Source organism: Neovison vison, chromosome 6 (genome assembly GCF_020171115.1).
Source record: "Neovison vison isolate M4711 chromosome 6, ASM_NN_V1, whole genome shotgun sequence".
In the NCBI taxonomy this organism is placed as follows: Eukaryota; Metazoa; Chordata; class Mammalia; order Carnivora; family Mustelidae; genus Neogale; species Neogale vison.
This window is the reverse complement of record NC_058096.1, coordinates 167,987,252-167,998,150: the sequence shown is the minus strand read 5'-3', so window position 1 is coordinate 167,998,150 and position 10,899 is coordinate 167,987,252.

The window sequence follows — 10,899 nt, the reverse complement described above, 5'->3', positions numbered from 1 at the left end:
CCATAGCTATAAGATTTTTTTCAAACACAGCTTACGGTAAGAAATATTGGGCTCTGTGTTGGGCAAAGGTATTTTTTGCTCTTTGGTTTATTCCTAAAGTGACTTTTCAATAAAACGGACATTAAAAAGGCCCAAATCTCAAGAGACTGAATCAAAATTTTAAGTAAACCTCCCATGTTTTATGGTATTTTGACAAACACCATGAGGACAGAACAGGCTGCAAGCTGAACTCGGCCTTTGGACCACCAGCTTGCAGCCTCTGGTTTGGACCAACCCTCTCATTTTAAAGATGGAGAAACTGAGGCCCAGAAAGAGTCAGGGCTTTATAGAAGGGCTCACAGCAAGTCTAGCAGAAACAAGACAAAGGCCAGGACTTGTGCCTCCTGGGAAGTTCTTTCATCAACACCGCGCACCCCAGCAGCAGCAAAATCACTTGGAGGGGTATGGGGAGGGTAAAGTTCCTATTTGTTGTTCAGACATACATATGCTTGTATACATGTGTGCGCACACACACTCACATATCCTCTGACTTGAGTTTAAACCTCGTTCAAGGCTCCACAGGGCAGTATCTGGGCCTTCCCAAGGGCCCTAAAGGAATAGGCCTACAGGGTGTGCCCTGGCAGCTGGGCAAGGGAACCCCCAGTTCTCCCATTCTCCCCTACCCCAGAGCCTCACCTTCTCTACCTCTGTCAGCTGTCCAGTCCTGGAGTCAGTCTTGGATCCTGTCTTCTTCCACCACCTCACCCCATCCATCAGCAAATCCCATTACTCTATGTAAATATACCCAACCCCAGCAGCCGCTGGTGGTGGAGTCTGACTACGTTTGCACCATGCCTGGGTCCTCCTCTTCCAGGTCACATGGCTGGAGCATGTTTCAGTCTCCCTTGCCCTTGAGCGTGGCCAGGGGACTAGGCTCTGGACCACGAAGTGGGCATTAAGTGCTCCGCTCCCAGCCCATCACCCTTCTGCTGAGACTAGAGCCCCAGACAGACCTCACTGGCAGGCCCTGAGGGACACACACAGGCTACCCCAAGAGGTACTAGGTCATATCACAAGATGTACACCCAGAGATGTAGAGGCTGCTCACAGACTGAGCAACCTGGTTACTTGGAAGCTCACTTGACCTTCACCATTCACCTATAATCTCAGGCATTGGCCTGGCATCAGGCCTGCCATATGTGTGTGTGTGTGTGTGTGTGTGTTGGATGCAGAGGCAGGGTGGGAATCAGGGCATGCAGGCTGGGGCACCCAGGACACCGGGCTCCACTTGCAGCTCTGGCCTCTCTGACCGTGGAGGGACTGGGCCAGGGAGGCCCTTCCAGCAGCTGAACCTCAGAGACCTGGCTGGGAAGCGCACTCAAGCTGCAGACCTGCTCCTTGTGGCTCTGGGAGTGGACCAGAACTTGGGCAGTCTGACTTGAGAGTTCTACCTCCCCCACACTCAGCCGTCTCCTGCCCTTCCCTGTGCCTAGGGCTGTCAGGTGACACACGAGAGGCCCAGTTAGCTCTGGATTTCAGGTAAGAACCAACAAAATGTTTAGCATAAGTAGGTACCAATATTAACACAGGGACTACTTATGCTAAGAACAATTCATGGTTTATTTGAAATTCAAAATTTAGCAGCCCTTATTTTTAATTGCTAAATCTGAGTGACCCAAATGGTGCCCTGGGCCTCTGGGGGCCTTCCTGACGTCTGCCCCAGGGAGACATGACCCCATCACTTTCTGGTTATATACCCTGAGATCATGTCTTCTCTCTTTGGTCTGCATTATGATCCCTCTTCCTAGGGCAGACATGAGAAGTGGAGAGGGGAGCTGAGTTGTGATGATCTTGGGTACTTTTCATTCTGGTGACATTTACTCTCTAATTCAGAGCCCGGGGAAGTCTCAACATCCACCTAACTGCTCCCTTCACACACACACCCCACCACTCCACTGCCCTGCACCCCTTCCCCATCATGGGTGATCAGAGAGGACTCTGTTCTCTGCAACCTCACCCTGACCCTCTCTGGCCTCCAGTAAGACATGGCTGGAAGTTGCTACTGGGCAACAGGCTCTTGAACACCACCCTCATCCCAGTGGCACCCCTCCTACAGACAAGGAAACTGAGGCTCGGCTCCCAGCGCCTGTCATTTAGCACTTAGTCAAGGAGCCAGACAGCTCCAGTCTGGAGTGTCAGGCCCTCCTCTCCACAGGAATGTCTTCTCCCTGCTCAGCCTCCAGCCCCCCACCTGCTAGCCAGCACACCTGGATGGTGGCAGAGCCTTGACTTGCAGCAGACACTCTGACATGGTTCTTGCCACTGGAAGGCAGCCAGGGCCGCATATCCATCAGGGACACGGCGGGGCTAAATCCATGAGCACGCCGGTGGACTTTTCCAATTAATATATAATTACTTCCTTGAGTTAGATCCTTTCTCTGCCAGCCTGGGCCTCTTTTCCACTGTTTCATTTTCTTCCCCTTTGGCCTCTAAAAGGATGATTGATGAATGTGGTTAAGCATCAACTCTGGGCAAAAGAGGCACAGGGTGGTGGGAACTCTGGCAGAGGGCACTGAGGAAAGAGCTTAGACAGCAGTTCAGGCAGGCCGGGCGAGTTGTTGGGAGTGTAGGGTTTGGGTTCAGACACTGTGAGTTGTGTGATCCTGGGAAAGCCGCTTCACTTCTCTGGGTCTCAGCTTCCTCACCAATTTCTGAGTATTAGGGTATGCCAGGACCTTTCCCAAACACCTTACAGGTGCTCTCATGTAATCCTCACAAGATGAGATGGACACTGAAATCAGCCTTGGTAGAGGAGTTTAGTAGGGCTGCCGAAACACAGTCCCACAGACCTGGGGACCTTAGACAACAGAAGCTGACTTCCTGACCATTCTGGAGGCTTGAAGTGCACCATCAAGGCATGGGCCGGATTGGTTCCTACTCAGGTCTGCAGGGGAGAGTCTGTTCCTAGCCTCTCTCCTTGGCTCCTCTCCCTGAGCCTCTCCACATTGTCTTCGCTCCATATTCTCTGGGCCCGAATGTCCCCTTTTTATAAGAACACCAGTCATACTGGATTAGAGCCATCCAGATGGCCTCCTTTCCACTCGATCACCTCTTTAAAGACACTATCTTCAAATAAGGTCATGTTCTGAGGTCCTGGATATTAAGACTCCAACATATGAATTTGGGTGGGTGGGAGACACAATTTGACCTATAACATCTGGCTATAGGTAAGGACACTGAGGTGAAGAGTTTAAGTAAAGGGTTCAAGATCACATATGCTTCAAAAGCTAGAAGTGGGATTCAAACCTCCGTTCCAGAGCCCACTACTCTGAAACCCTCAGCAGCATTGCCTATTGGAAACTGAGTCAGGTGTTCTAGCCTGATGGGGCTGTGCCAGGGATAGCATAGCAGAGTGTGGAAAGTGTTTAGAACAGTGCCTGGCACAGAAAAAATACCCAACGAATGTTACCTATCAATATCAAAGTCGGCCAGGCCTGGATTCAAGTCCTGCTCTGACCTCTTGTGCTGTGTGATTTTGGAAGGGGTTTTGCCTCTCTGGGCCTCAGTTTTGTCAGCCTTGGGGAGGATGACAGTCCTTCCCTGGACAGCACAGCGAGCTTCCTCTGGCTCCCGGATGTCCTCTGAGTACATGCTGCCAGGTGTGTGGAGGGCACTACAGGGAAAATCTCTCCACCTTCTCCCTAGGTTCTGGGCCCCTCCAGGTCCAAGGCCCTCTGACCTGCCCATGGCCTTAAGGGCACGGTGGACAATCTGACCCAGGCCACACATCAGTCTGAGTTAGCAGAAGGAGAGGAGGTGGAGGAAAGAAGAATTTAATTCAAATGAGGAGGGGACAGAATTGTTGGGGGTGTCCTCTTCTGGCCAAGATGCAGCCACAGCCACCAAGTTACCCACCTGCCTAAAACCAACAAAACAGACAGGACCCATGAAGCAGTGATTGTCAAAGCACAGGATTTCAGGCCACACAGGACAATGATCCCCATGAAACAGGGAACAAATGAAGTCAGCTTGATCGTTGCTCAGCTTCCTGCCTTGAGGGTTTCCAGGCTAGGTCACAGGGACAGGGAGCTGCAACACCCAGAGTTCCTTCGGGTCCATGGAGACCAAGGAGCCATGGTTCACAGGGCAGAGAAGCGGAGGAGAGAGTCACCTAGATCTGCAGAGGGGCCCAAGGACCCAGCTATCAGTTCAGGCACAGGAGACACATCTTGAGGCCAGGGGAAGAACTTTATGAAAGGATTAGAGACAAGGTCACTCAGTGTCACGAAACACTGGGAAGAGTAATTTTTCCACTGACCAGAATGAACATCTCACAATTCACAAAGTGGCAGATGGAGCATTCTGGAAGGTTTTGCTTCAGTCATGGGGAATGATTAGCTCTACATTGAGCACTGCTTCAGAGAAGATCTGAAGGAAACAAACTTTCCAAGTGATATGACCACATCTCTGAATAAAGATAGAGAAGATTCACAGGAACACTAAAATACCCAGCACCCAACAAGGTAACATTATGATGTCTGGCCTCTGATCAAAGATCACCCCCACTGTCTCTCCCTTCTCAGGCATCAGGACTGTGGCCATGGCCTCCCAGCTCTTCCTGGGCTCCTCTGACTGCTGTGCCTCTCTCTTCATACTGGAGAGTAGCTGCCTGTTTGTGACTGCCTCTCCCACCACACAGGGAACAACTCAAGGACAGAGACTGTATCTCTGAGGCCCCAGCAGGGCAGGGCGCTCTGTGGGCACTGAATAAATTCTTAGTGGATGGATAGATAGATGGATGGATGGATGGTATTAATGACCAGGATTTTTCTTTCTTCCTTGTTGGATTCTAAAGTCTTCACAGTTAAGGATTATTTCATTCTGCTCTGTGTGCCAAGGTTTCAGCACCTACCCAGACTGTGTGGGCCCTAATAAATAAATGTTTGTTGATTGAATAACAAAACAAGTTTTGGTCCCTGTTGCTTCTGTTTGGAATGTTCTTTTCCAAATATCCCCATGGCTCACCCCTCCACCTCCCTCATGTTCTCATTCATATGTCACCTTCTCGAAGTAGCCTGACCACCATATTTAAGACTGAGAGGGCCTTCTTCCTCCCAGGACTCCAACCTTGCTCTTATTTCCACCTTTTCATTTACACTCTCATTCACTGACGTATTATGTTGACTCCTTCTTGTCTATGCTTCTGCTACCACCAGAAAAAAAAAAGAAGAAGAAGAAGTTTTAAACACAGAGCCTTCTGACTCTTATTGTGCATAATTTCCCCAATACCCAAGACAGTGCCTGGTACATAGTAGCTGTTCAGTAAACGCTTGTTGACTAAGGAGATGGCTTTTTTTTCTGCCCAGGACTTCTCTGTGGTCTGGGCTGACTACTTAATCCCTCTGGGCCCCATATTTAAAATAATAAACAGCAGCAGGGGCACCTGGGTGGCTCAGTGGGTTAAAGCCTCTGCCTTCGGCTCAGGTCATGATCCCATGATCCTGCGATCACCACTAAACCTAACCTCAGTTTGTGTTTGCAGACTTCTCTCCGAAAACTATAGCTCACATGCTCTCCAGAATAGGGTCTCTGGAGCCACACCATATGACTGTGCCTGTCATAATCAAGGAAACTGTGCCCGTCAGGGGATTGAGCCCCCACATCGGGCTCTCTGCTCAGCAGGGCTCCTGCTTCCTACCCCTCTCTCCGCCTGCCTCTCTGCCGACTTGTGATCTCTGTCTGTCAAATAAATTTTTAAAAATCTTAAAAAATAAAATAAAATAATAATAACAGAACAATAATAGTCACGAAGATTGTGTCTCTCCATCCTCTGGGCGCCTAGCAGGGTCGAGGTCCTTGCCTTCTCAGGGTGAGCCTATGACTGGCGTTGGCCAATCTGAAAGGAAGGGGTGGTGATGTGACTCTCCAGAGCGCACACTGCATCTCCCAGCTCCCTCGTCCCTTCTGCCAGAGGGATAGGCAGTGTTCCCCACAGTGGTTGCTGCTCTTTTAGGCCACAGAACAAAGCCACAGCTGACCTGTTTGGGACATTTTGCATGAGTGAGAAATAAACTTTTGTTGCATTAAGCCAGTGGGATTTAGGGCTTTTGTTATGGCAGCATAACTTACCCTCTCCTGACTGAGGGTCCTGACAAATGTGATTTTGCTACCCCGAGGCTTACCCTGAGGGCTCAGCCCCCTCTGCGCTAGGAGGGGTGGGACTTGTCAGGATAACAAAGGCTGAGGCTTATCAGGGTGGTAAGCTTAATGCCCCTTGATTGCCCCATTGTATGAGCACAACAACCCATGAGTAGGCACTGCTGTTGTCCCCAGGGAGGGACTGGGGGCACAGAGGTGAGACAGAAGCTCAGCCCAGGTTGCTGAGGGGAGCAGGGCTGGGACTTGAACCCCGAGGGGGCTCTTTCTCTGGTTCCAGCCACCATGGTCCCCAATGCCAGCTGGCCCCACGAAGAGGGTGTACATCTCCATGCCTGCCCTCTCTGGCATATGCAGGTCCAGGCTAATGGTAGGGGAGGCTGGACTGTTAGTGAGGGCTGTTTTGTGGAAGTGGGGCTGCTGGTCAGAGAAGGGGGGGTCTAGTCAGCAGCAACACACTGCCTCTGGCCGCTGGGAAGCCCCCTTCCATGTGACTTCAAGTCAGTGTGACTCATCCACACTGCCTCTCCCCTATGCCAGGCCCTTTCACAAAGAGCCCCCAGAGCTCCCAGCCCCCCACCAAGTAGCAGTATTTGGGTCATAGTGTCAGCTCACCTGGACCAGCTGGTTTAGCAATGGGAGAGGGACAGGCACTGAGTGAGGCCCACACAGCTGGAAGGAGAGTGTGGTTGGCTTGGACTTAATTATGGCAAAGCCAGTTTCCATGATTAGATATGCCCCCTCTGAGAAGCCTTCCTATTTTAAACTTGGCATGGTGATGAGAGATCTCCCCTGTGCATCTGGGAAGCAAACACCGACATGAGAAGCTTCACTAAGGTCTCTGGTATGATTCTCCCTATACCCATTTCTCAAGCATGAAGCCTGAGGATGCCAACAAAGGGACGACTTGTCTGAAGTCATGGAGCTGTGAAGCAGCAGAGCCAAGACTCCCCCCGCCAGGCTCCTGACTATCGGCTGGGTATGTCCAGAAGGAGAAGGTCCTGCCCAGCCTCCAGGCCACTGTCTCTGCAGGGGCTGCCCCTTTAATAGGGAGCTGAGCAAAATCATCCAGGACAGCTGACTTTGGGGAAGGCAAAGTCACACAGACCTTAGCTCCTAACCCGGTGACTTGGGCCAGGCTTCCACTAACTGAGCCTCAGCCTCCTCAGCAGCAAACAGGGATAAGAAGGGACTCTTTCTGCAATGAAATATTTAGGTCAAGTGCACTACACTGTGTTTAGCAAATAGTAGGAGCTTGGGACATGGCCATCTACTCATGAGTGATGGGCATTGTGCCGGCAATGCCCACTGCCCCAAATACCACTGCAGGGTGCCTCCTTACACATCAAATGTCCCCTAAGACAAAAATGAATGATTGGGACTTCATCAAGATCAAAAGCTTTTGCACAGCAAAGGAAACAGACAACAAAATCAAAAGACAACTGACAGAATGGGAGAAAATATTTGCAAATGACATATCCAGTATCAAAAATCTATAAAGAACTTATCAAACTCAACACCCAAAGAACAAATAATCCAATCAAGAAATGGGCAGAGGACATGAACAGACATTTCTAAAAAGAAAACATCCAGATGGCCAAAAGACAGATAAAAAAGTGTTCCACATCACTCGGCATCAGGGAAATACAAATCAAAACCACAATGAGATACCACCTCACACCAGTCAGAATGGCTAAAATTAAGAAGTCAGGAAACCACAGATGCTATTGAGGATGTGGAGAAAGGGAAACCCTTCGCCAGTGTTGGTGGGAATGCAAGCTGGTCCAACCACTCTGGAATACAGCATGGAGGTTCCTCAAAAAGTTGAAAATAGACTTCCCTATAATCCAGCAATCACACTACTGGGTATTTCCCCTAAACATACAAATGTAGTGATCCGAAGGGGCACGTGCACCCGAATGTTTATAGCAGCAATGTCCACAATAGCCAAACTATGGAAAGAACCTAGATGTCCATCAACAGATGAATGGATAAAGAAAATGTGGTGTATATATATACAATGGAATACTATGCAGCCATCAAAAGAAATGAAATCTTGCCATTTGCGACGACGTGGATGGAACTAGAGGGTACTATGCTTAGTGAAATAAGTCAATCAGAGAAAGACAACTATCATATGATCTCCCTGATATGAGGAAGTCAAGAAGCAACAAAGGGGCTTGAGGGGTAGGAAAAGAATAAATGAAACAAGATGGGATCGGGAGGGAGACAAACCATAAGAGACTCTTAATCTCACAAAACAAACCAAGGGTTGCGGGGGGGGGAGGGAAGTAGGGAGAGGGGGCTAGGGTTATGGACATTGGGGAGGGTATGTGCTATGGTGAGTGCTATGAAGTGTGTAAACCTGGTGATTCATGGTCCTGTACCCCTGGGGCTAATAATACATTATATGTTAATTTAAAAACAAACAAATGTCCCCTAAGGGACCTGGGTGATACTTACCATCTTGGGTAAGTATCCAGGAGTGGAATTGTCCTGTCCCAGAGGCTGGGGTAGGTGTGAGGAGGTGGCTCTCTTGAGAGCTGCCGTCCCCACACAGGGCACCAGGGATCCTCTCTGCCCATGGCCACACCAGCACTGGGCAGTACCCGGCTTTTTAATTCTTGCCAGTCTAACTCTCGCAATATGATACCACAGGCTTCTCTGGTTACTACTAATGAGTTTGCTCATCTCTTCATAGGCTTCTGGGCCTGTTCTGTCTTCTTCTTATCTGTGAATGGCCTGTTTATGTCTTTGGCCTACTACCTGGAAAAATATTTCTGAGTGTGCTATCTGGCCAGCTATCGCTGCTCCACAGGCATCTTGTCCTGAGGAAGCCTGCACTGGCCACACGTCCACAGGGCTCCGGGGACACCTTCTGTTCTCTGTACTTGGCTCGTAGAATGCATGGGCTGCATTCTTCCCCCTGGAACTTTCCTGCTTCCTTCATTCATCCATCAGTTTCCCAGCATAACTGTAATAAGATTCAAACACCATGGCCAGCCCAAGGGTCCACACCATCTGTCCCCTGCTAGAACCTTCCTCTGCTAATGTCTGGCTGGCTCAAGCCAAGACTTTCTGGCTGGTCTGAACTTCCAGGCTCATCCCCAACCTCAGAGACACTCCCTCCCTGCAGGCAGGTCCTTGTTCAGAAGTCACTGCCACATGGAGGCCACCCCTGATGAACCATCTGGTCTAAGATACCAGCACATCACTATCTACGGCCCCGTAACCCCAGACCCAGCTTTATATTTCTTCTCAGCACTTACCCATGCTGGTCACTATGCTGGATGAGCTTTTGGTTTCTTTTTTTAAGATCTTATGTATTTATTTGACAGAGAGAGAGAGAGACACAGAGAGAGCCTGAGCTGGGGGAGCAACAGGCAGAGGGAGAGGGAGAAGAAGGCTCCCCGATGAGCAGAGAGTTTGACCCCTGGGATCATGACCCAAGCCAAAGGCAGAAGCTTAACCGACTAAGGCACCCAGGCGCCTGCCCCCTTTATATCTTTTGATAATGAAAGTATTATATCTTCCTTGCTTTAAAAATATACAGAAGTGTCTATAGTAAAAAGTGAAAATGGGTTCCAAAATCTTGTTCCCCAGAGAAAGCCACTAGGATCACACTTGGTATGTGTGAATACGAGCATATACATAAACGTTCCCAAGACATACCCGTTCCTCAAGTTATTTTCTCGACCTCACATTACACATAAGTGGACCTGCATCATCCTTTTTTTTTTTTTTTTTTTTTGACAGAGAGAGATCACAAGTTAGTAGAGAGGCAGGCAGAGAAAGAGAAAGAGGGAAGCAGGCTCCCTGCTGAGCAGAGAGCCTGATGTGGGGCTCAATCCCAGGACCCCGAGATCATGACCTGAGCCAAAGGCAGAGGTCAACCTACTGAGCCACCCAGGCACCCTTCCTTATCCTTTTTAATAGTCATAGAGGATTTCACAGTACAGAGGTACCCAAATTTATTTCCTCAACCTTCTGTAGGTGGATCTGGACAAAGATCCCATTGCTTTCCCACTGTCGCCAACTACATGGTAACGAAGATCCTTGAGCATTTATCTTTCAGCACTGGTGTTGAGTCTTGCTGCGAAGTCTTCTTATCTACTAGAAATTGGGGTTCTAGGTCAAAGAGAACATATTGAGGGATTCCCCGAGAAGGGAGTTGGTCAACCCACAGGATGGCCCTGGATAAACTGTGGAAAGCCTGGGAGGTAGGGAGCTTTCCTTTGCTGGAGGAATCCCAGGGGCTTTAGACAAGCACCCACCAGGATGCTGCAGAGGGGGTCCTCCATCAGGTTCTGAGTTACCCTGGACAACCCCTGTTCGTTCCCACTAGAGTGTTTGATTTCCGTGCAAATGTTCTGGGGCTGATCCTGGCGGAGAATCGCATGAGGTTCCTTCATGGCCACTGTCTGAAATTCCCTCTCCCTGGGGCCTGCTGGGGGAGGTAGAGCAGCTTCCCGCCAACCCCCAGCTTGAGGGTACAACTGCCCCGTTGTCCCCTGGGACAGCCCTGTTAAATCTGCACAAGAAATGTGCGCAATCTTGTAATCAGTGCCACTGTTTGTCACCAGATGTTCAGAGGCAAGGGTGCTAATTGATGCAGGCAAAGAGGAGGGAGGGGAGGGGGGGGTGGAAGCTGCTAGGAGGATGGGTGGGCTAGGGGAGGCAGGAGAGCCCCACACTGGAAGTGTGCAAGAAAGTGTGTCTTAGGAGGGACTGAGCAGCTGGAGGCACATAGGACATCTACGGTCT